The following is a 7,744-nucleotide window of genomic DNA, read 5'->3' as shown; positions in this document are numbered from 1 at the left end:
TTTTGTCTAATCCAAACAAGTTTACACTGTCAAAGGCTTTTTCTGCATCTAGGCTAACTAATACTGCACTTCCTCCTGCCTTTTGTATCTCCTCTACTATCTGCACTGTCTTCCTTATGTTATCCTGTGTCTGCCTTCCTTTAATGAATCCAGTCTGGTCTTCGTCTATTATATCTGTCATAAATGTCTCAAATCTTTTGGATATTATTGATGTATACATCTTGTAATCTACATTAAGTATGGACACAGGTCTGAAACTGCTACACAGTTCTCTATTTTCCATTGTGTGTCTGAATGCTGCTTCTAATATGGGGCTCAGTTCCTGCCTAAATGTTTTGTAGAATTCCGAGGGGAATCCGTCGCTACCCGGTGACTTACTACTCTTTGCTCTACTGACCGCATTCCAAACATCCTGGTCTGTGATCTCTGCATTTAATATTTCATTCTGTTCATTCGATTTTTCTAAAATCTCCTCTTCTCCTGCCGCTATCGGTTGTGTGTATGGTTTCCTATAATATTCTTCAAATGTCTCCTCTATTTCCGCTGGCTCTCTCAGTATTTAGTTTGTGTCCCTTATTGTGTGTATTGTGTTCAGTTTTTGTTGTGTCCTGATTCGTCTAGCTAACAGTCTGGTCGCTCTCGGTCCCCCTTCATAGTATGTCTGCTTCATGTATCTAGCTTTCTTCTCTATTTCTGTCTGCAGCTCTTTGTTTATCTTCCCTCTAACTTCCTTTACTTCCCTAAGTGTCTCTTGGTTCTCTGAGCTCTGGTGTTCTTTCTCTAATTCTTTCAGTTTCTTTATCAAGTTCTGGTATGCCTCTATTCTAGCCTTCTTGAGTAATGCCGTCTTTGCTATCAATTTTCCCCGTATTACTACCTTTAGTGCATCCCATAAAATGTTTGGATCTACCTCCCCATTATCGTTCTCTCCTCTATATCTAATTCTGCAATTTGTATATTCATATATTTGCTAATGTTTGTCCTCCATTTCTTTGTGCTTGTTGTGTCTATGTCATAGTTCAGTACTACATTGAAATCACCTGTACAGATCAGGACCCCCTCCCCTTCCAACGCTATGATATCAATGATCGTTTAAAATAGATATTTCTCACTGTCGGGTGGAGCATATACATTTACTAGTGTTACCATTTGACCTTCTATTTTCCCCTTGACCAACACATACCTCCCCTCTTTGTCCCTTATTTCCCTGATCATTTAAAATTTCACTGTGTTCTTAATTAGTATAGCTACTCCTCTTCTAAGGTTCTGTTTAAAAGAACTATAGAACAGATTTTCATACCCGAATCTCTTCAGCTTTTCATGTTCTTGTGATATTAGATGTGTTTCTTGTAAGAAGATGACCTGCGCCTCCTCTTTCTTAAAGGGGACATGTACTGCTATTCCTAGCACTATTTGGGCAACTTTACACAATTCCTGTTAGTCTATTGAAGACATCTGTAAGGTTTTTTTCAAAAAAAGCATTGTTTTATATTTCTAATCAAGTACTCAAAACCATCATTTTCCAGCTTCAAGATTTCAGGCTGTTATGGCCTGGCTCCGCCCATAAGCACTTTGAGTGACAGTCAGTCCACACAGTCTGCGACTGGTAGACAGAGAGAGATAGAGATAGAGAGAGAGATAGAGAGAGAGAGAGGGGGGGGGGGTGCGAGAGAGAGAGAGAGAAAAAAAGACAGGCCGTCTCTTCCTTTCGTTTTTTCTCTCCCTGCGGCAGCTTGTGTGGGGGGGGGGGGGGTGCGAGAGAGAGAGAGAGAGAGAGAGAGAAAAAAAAGACAGGCCGTCTCTTCCTTTCGTTTTTTCTCTCCCTGCGGCAGCTTGTGTGGGGGGGGGGGGTGCGAGAGAGAGAGAGAGAGAGAGAAAAAAGACAGGCCGTCTCTTCCTTTCGTTTTTTCTCTCCCTGCGGCAGCTTGTGTGGGGGGGGGGCCTCCCTTCCTCCCCTCTCCCGTGTGGCGCGGCAGGTCCCCCCCCCCCAAGTGCTCCCTCTCTCTGTCTCCCTCTCTCTCTCTCTCTCTCTCTCTCTGTCTCTCCCTCTCTCTCCCTCTCTCTCTCCCTCTCTATCTCTCTCTCTCTCTCCCTCCAGAGTATGCAGAAGTGTCGGGTTTCACTGCCTCGCAGTATGAGGAAGTGCGCTGTCTAGTCTAGGTAGATTGTGAGCGGGCATTAGCTACAACCACAGAGCCAATCACATAACTGTCTTCTACCCAGAGCCTGAATGACGTGACTCAGGCCTTCAAATCAGGATGGACTAATTTACTGGAGCAGGAAATTATCTGAGCTGAATCAGAGCAATCCGCCAATATGGTATTTAGACACTAAAACACATTGATCTAACTCCTATTACTATAATACAATGCTAGAGACTGAAAAATGACATTTATAGTACATGTCCCCTTTAAGTTTCGTCATCACCTTACTCCTCTTGATCGGATTATTCATACCATTCACATTTAACAACATCATTTTTATACCCTTAACTTGTGTCATATTTCTTTTCCAATTGTTCTCCCATTCTACCCATGTCACATAAAATAATATTTGTGGTTGTAGCCTCTGCTATCTCCATCTGATTTACATACATATATACATAATAAACATCAACATCAAAACTAACTCTTTGAACTTCCATGGCATTTGAGGGTCTTACTCGTTCCCCTCTTTTCCCCGCTGGTGGGTGGGGAGTAGTGGCTCTCCTAGTGAGAGGGCTCCCCCTAGTGGCTAAAAAAAGCGCACTATATATGTCCAGCTCTTTCTGTGTGCGACCTGCTCCGAGCCCCCGGTCAAAAGCTCTGCATTAGTCACTTTCATGTTCCCGTCTAATTGTGTTATGCGACATGTGTACTCCTGTGTTCCTTTAATGTCCGTCTCAATATATCTCTTGAATCCACATGTCCTTTTTTATCACTTTCGGTATAATTATCTCGCATGTGCTTTATCATCTTCTTCCTGCATAACAAGTCTTTTTCATATTTTCACTTTCTTGTATTGTGTGCGTCATATGTATATCAGTCTAATGTGTCTTGAATCTCCATGTCCTTCCTTAAAATTTTTGGTTTAATTATCTCGTATGTACTTTACCATCTTCTCATTGCATCAGTCCTTCTCATGTATACATTAATCTGTATATGTACTGTGTATTGTACTTATCCTCCCTTGGATCACCGTGTCCCCTCTCGTCTCCTCTCTGCCCCTCTTCTCCGTGTCTTTGCGTCCTCCTTCTCAGTTGATCTGCTTTGAATCGATTCAGATCCCCTTCACCTTCCCGTTCTCCTCGCCTCCTCCTCATCCCCCGCCGACCCTGTTCCATCTCCTCGCCCTCTCCAGCCTCTGTAACAGCGTCGGTCTCTCGTCTTCTCCTCCCGGCACCTTCCATCCTCTCCGGTTCATGTCCCTCGCCGCCTCCCGCACGTCGCCGTACACCTTTGCGCCTTCATTCCAATGGACCTTCAGCGTGATCATTGGCGATTGAAATCTGATTCCTCCTTCTTTCAGTGTTTTTTTTATCTGAACATAGCTCCGATGCTTTACCGCCACCTCTGTTGCATAATCATGGTCAAAAGTTACTCTCTGTCCCTCCACCTCCATCTTCTTCTGCCAGGCTGCTCTAAGAATGTTCTCCTTGACCTCGAATTCCAAGAAATGGACTATAACTGCTCTCGGTGGCTTGTCCACCTGCGGCTTCGGCGCCAGTGTCCTGTGTGCTCTTTGAATCCCTGTCTTGTCGAGGTCTGTCATCTTCATTTCTCTTCGAATTAGGCTGTCTACAAATTTGATCATCGAGTCTCCTTCCATCCCCTCTTTCAGTCCCCATATTCGTATGTTGTTTCTCCTCAACCTCCCCTCCAAGTCCATTAACTTTTCTCTCAACATGTTCTGTTGTTCGAGCATCGCCTTTAGAATATCATGCATTTCTGTATTCCATTCTTCCGTTTCAGCCGTCCTTTCTTCCAACATCTTTATGTCTTTCTCTTGTTCCTGTATTTTTCCATCCATTGCCTCGAGTCCTTTATCCATTTCCCCTCTGAGCTCGTCCTGTCCCCTCTTCAACTCTTCCCTTAGTCCATCTATGTTGCTTTGGATATTCTGCGTGCTCGCCTGGCTAGCCATTGCATTAGCTTGTATGCTATTTTTTAGCTCTTGATTAGCTGTCGCGTTAGGCTGTTGGTTAGTCAACGCGCCAGCTTGTATGTTCTGCGTGTTGGTTTGTATGCTATTTGCGTTAGCCTGTATGTCAGCCCGTAGTTCTTGTACGCTATCTCGGCTACGCCACCTGACCGCCCCTGTTTTAGGGTTTTTTAATGGGTTAAGGGAGCAACCTTTTCTGTTGGGATGGTTGTCTCCCTGGTGTGCCGGTAGCGGAGCCAACTCTCTGGTAGAGCCCGGGTTTGACCCCGGCTCCCCGAGAGTATGCCCCTGCATGTTTATGACGTCTGCCAATTGTGTCAAACTCTTTCTCTGAAACCCCGACCCCGCGGGATTAATAAATTGGCATGTAACTGAGGGGTTACAAAACCCTGACTGTATTAAAGATTGTGATAGATTTAACCACTGCTAGTTATGTACTTTAATTACTGGCCAGACAGTACATCAAATATAGATGGTGAACACCCACAAGAACACGGCATTGACACAGAAATAGTATTTGAGGGTAATTTATTATTATTAGGCAACGTTAGGTTACAGAATGAGAATTAGGGTCGCGCTTGTATGGCGAAGAATATACGTAAAGTCAGTCAAGAGCATGAGTCACTAAGAATAGCAGGAATACTACGATGGGTCTAAGTTGACACCACCTGTCGTATAGTAGCAACTATATACAGATGTGGGACTGGAAAACGAGGCGTCTACCGCCGGTAGCAAGCTAGATGACGCTAGATGACGTCTTTTTACGCTGCTCTGCCTGGTTCAACCAGTAGGGGGAGTCGAGTTACACGGTGGAGAGAGGGAGCTATTTTACAATCTGTGTGTGTGTGTGCATGCAACACTAGTCTTGGACATATTATTTTGCAATGTAATGCTTTTCTGTAGATTATTTGACTGTCATTGGTACAGTAATGGTGTGGTATTTTCGATTAACGTGCGTTTTTTATGGATAATCATCTAGATACTCAGATACAGTGCAGTATTATTCTTTACGAGACAACCCAACGTGCTGGCACCGAAGACCCGCCCTACTCTGCCTCTGATTCGCAGAATGTGGCTCTAGTTAGGCTCTGGTTGGGGGAAATGTAACTGGCCCGTCGATTATTGTGATCAGGCTGTCCTGTGGATTTCAGCTGTCGCTGTACTGAATTTACTGGTAAATTAAATTAGGTTTAACGTTAGTTTTTATTACTACAGTTATGTAGTCAACTAAGGTAACGTTACAGTAGCAACTGCTCAAATAAAGCTGTATCCACATTGCTGTCAAGTTAACGTTATGGTCTCTCGAAAATTGAATGCGACCTCAAGGCTTTTCAACACTGGCCGCGTAATATTAGTTAACGTTCATTTAGCAGGATGTAATGTGTAACGTTTAATCAACGTGAAATGGCCCTGAATACATCATATAATGTGTTTCCCAGCTGCTTATATTGTAAGTGTATGCCCAAAAATATATATCACTATGAATTGAAAATGGGGGACCCTGATGTAAACAAGACTAAAGTCTTTCTCTGGTCTGTGCATCCCCTTAACAATTGTGTGTATTGAGCTGTACTGTATTGTACTCATTCTGCAATCTGTTAATGACATTTACATATCTGTAGATACTATATCTATATCTGTACATCCCTTACCTACTCTTACTAGTTACGCTGCTGGCCAGTATGACTTACTACCATATAGTGTCTTTATACCTGTATCACTGTACATGTTAATACTATATCTCTTACCTACTCTTACTAGTTACACTGCTGGTCAGTATGACTTACTACCATAGTGTCTTTATACCTGTATCACTGTACATATTAATACTATATCTCTTACCTACTCTTACTAGTTACACTGCTGGTCAGTATGACTTACTAGTTACTACCATAGTGTCTTTATACCTGTATCACTGTACATATTAATACTATAACTATATCTGTACATATCTCTTACCTACTCTTACTAGTTACACTGCTGGCCAGTATGACTTACTACCATAGTGTCTTTATACCTGTATCACTGTACATATTAATACTATATCTATATCTGTACATATCTCTTACCTACTCTTACTAGTTACACTGCTGGTCAGTATGACTTACTACCATAGTGTCTTTATACCTGTATCACTGTACATATTAATACTATATCTATATCTGTACATATCTCTTACCTACTCTTACTAGTTACACTGCTGGTCAGTATGACTTACTACCATAGTGTCTTTATACCTGTATCACTGTACATATTAATACTATATCTATATCTGTACATATCTCTTACTAGGGACACTGTACATTGGAATACTGACATACATTTGCCATGGAAACTGTACATTGGAGGAGGTTGGGTATGTGGGGTGGGGTTGGGTGGGGCTGTACATTGGAATATTGACAAAGCCATGCTTGGTCTTTATTGTACAACTGGGTTAGGACATTTGTAGGGGCCAGTTTTGAATTGCAGTCTCCCGTAGGTGTTCTTTGAGAGTGTTTTTGAAGGTGGGTAGTGATTTACATTCCTTTACAGCTTTGGGTAGGGCGTTCCACATTGTTGTGGCATAATTGCGAAACGTGTTTAGTCCCTTGTTTGAGCCGAATCTGGGTTTTACATGATTTGTGGAGCTCCCTCTGGTGTTGTGATCGTGGTATTCATTGACCTTTGGGAAGTATTTTGACATGTACATGGGTACCTTGGTCGTGTAGTGTATCTTGTAGACCAGGCCCATTGCAAGTTGCTGTACTCTGTTGTCTACTCTAAGCCATCCTAGGTTGGCAAAGTGTGCAGGGGTGAGGTGGGTTCTAGGAGTCAGGTCAAGCAGTAGTCTGACTAGTTTGTTTTGAGATGTTTGTAATTTGGTTTTTAGTGCCTTTGAGGTGCTTTGGTACCATGAGGTGCAAGCATAGTCGTAGTACCCTTGAATGAGTGCTCCTGCCAGAGTCTTCAGGGTATTCTTGTTTACCAGGGAGGAGATCCGGTACAAGAATCGAGTTCGTTGATTGACTTTTTTTTATTACATTGGATGCCATTTTGTCACATCTGGACATTAATAAATACAAAAGTGTATTGTTATTGTTGTCATGTATTGTTGTCATGAACTGAATGAATGAATGAATGAATGAAAACTTTATTAACAGATTGCAGAATGGGTACAGTGCAGTACAGCTCAATACATACAATTGTTAAGGGGATGCAGACCAGAGAAAGACTTTCGTCTTGTTTACACCAGGGTCCCCCATTTCCAATTCATCGTAACATATATGACATACATGACATACAGATAGACAGTACTGCTACATCTATACATTTATGACATACCAGATTTGCAATTACAGTACTGTATTTGTGATACAAAAAGAGTCCAGAAAGAAAAGAGTATATCCATTAGGCGTAGAAACTGTACATTGGATTGGGTAGGTGGGGGTGGGACTGTACATTGGAGGTGGTTGGGGGGGGGGGGGTTGGGTAGGAGTGGGGGGTGGGTAGGAGGGGTGGGTGGGGGACACTGTACAACTGTACAAACAACACTGTACATTGGATTATTGACAAGACCATACTTGGTAATTTATTGGTAATAGATTCCAGAAGTCATAATCCACTT

The sequence above is a fragment of the Notolepis coatsorum genome (assembly GCF_963971535.1).
Source record: "Notolepis coatsorum genome assembly, chromosome: 7".
In the NCBI taxonomy this organism is placed as follows: domain Eukaryota; kingdom Metazoa; phylum Chordata; class Actinopteri; order Aulopiformes; family Paralepididae; genus Notolepis; species Notolepis coatsorum.
The sequence above is the reverse complement of the archived record's forward strand: the minus strand, read 5'-3'. Positions refer to the sequence as shown.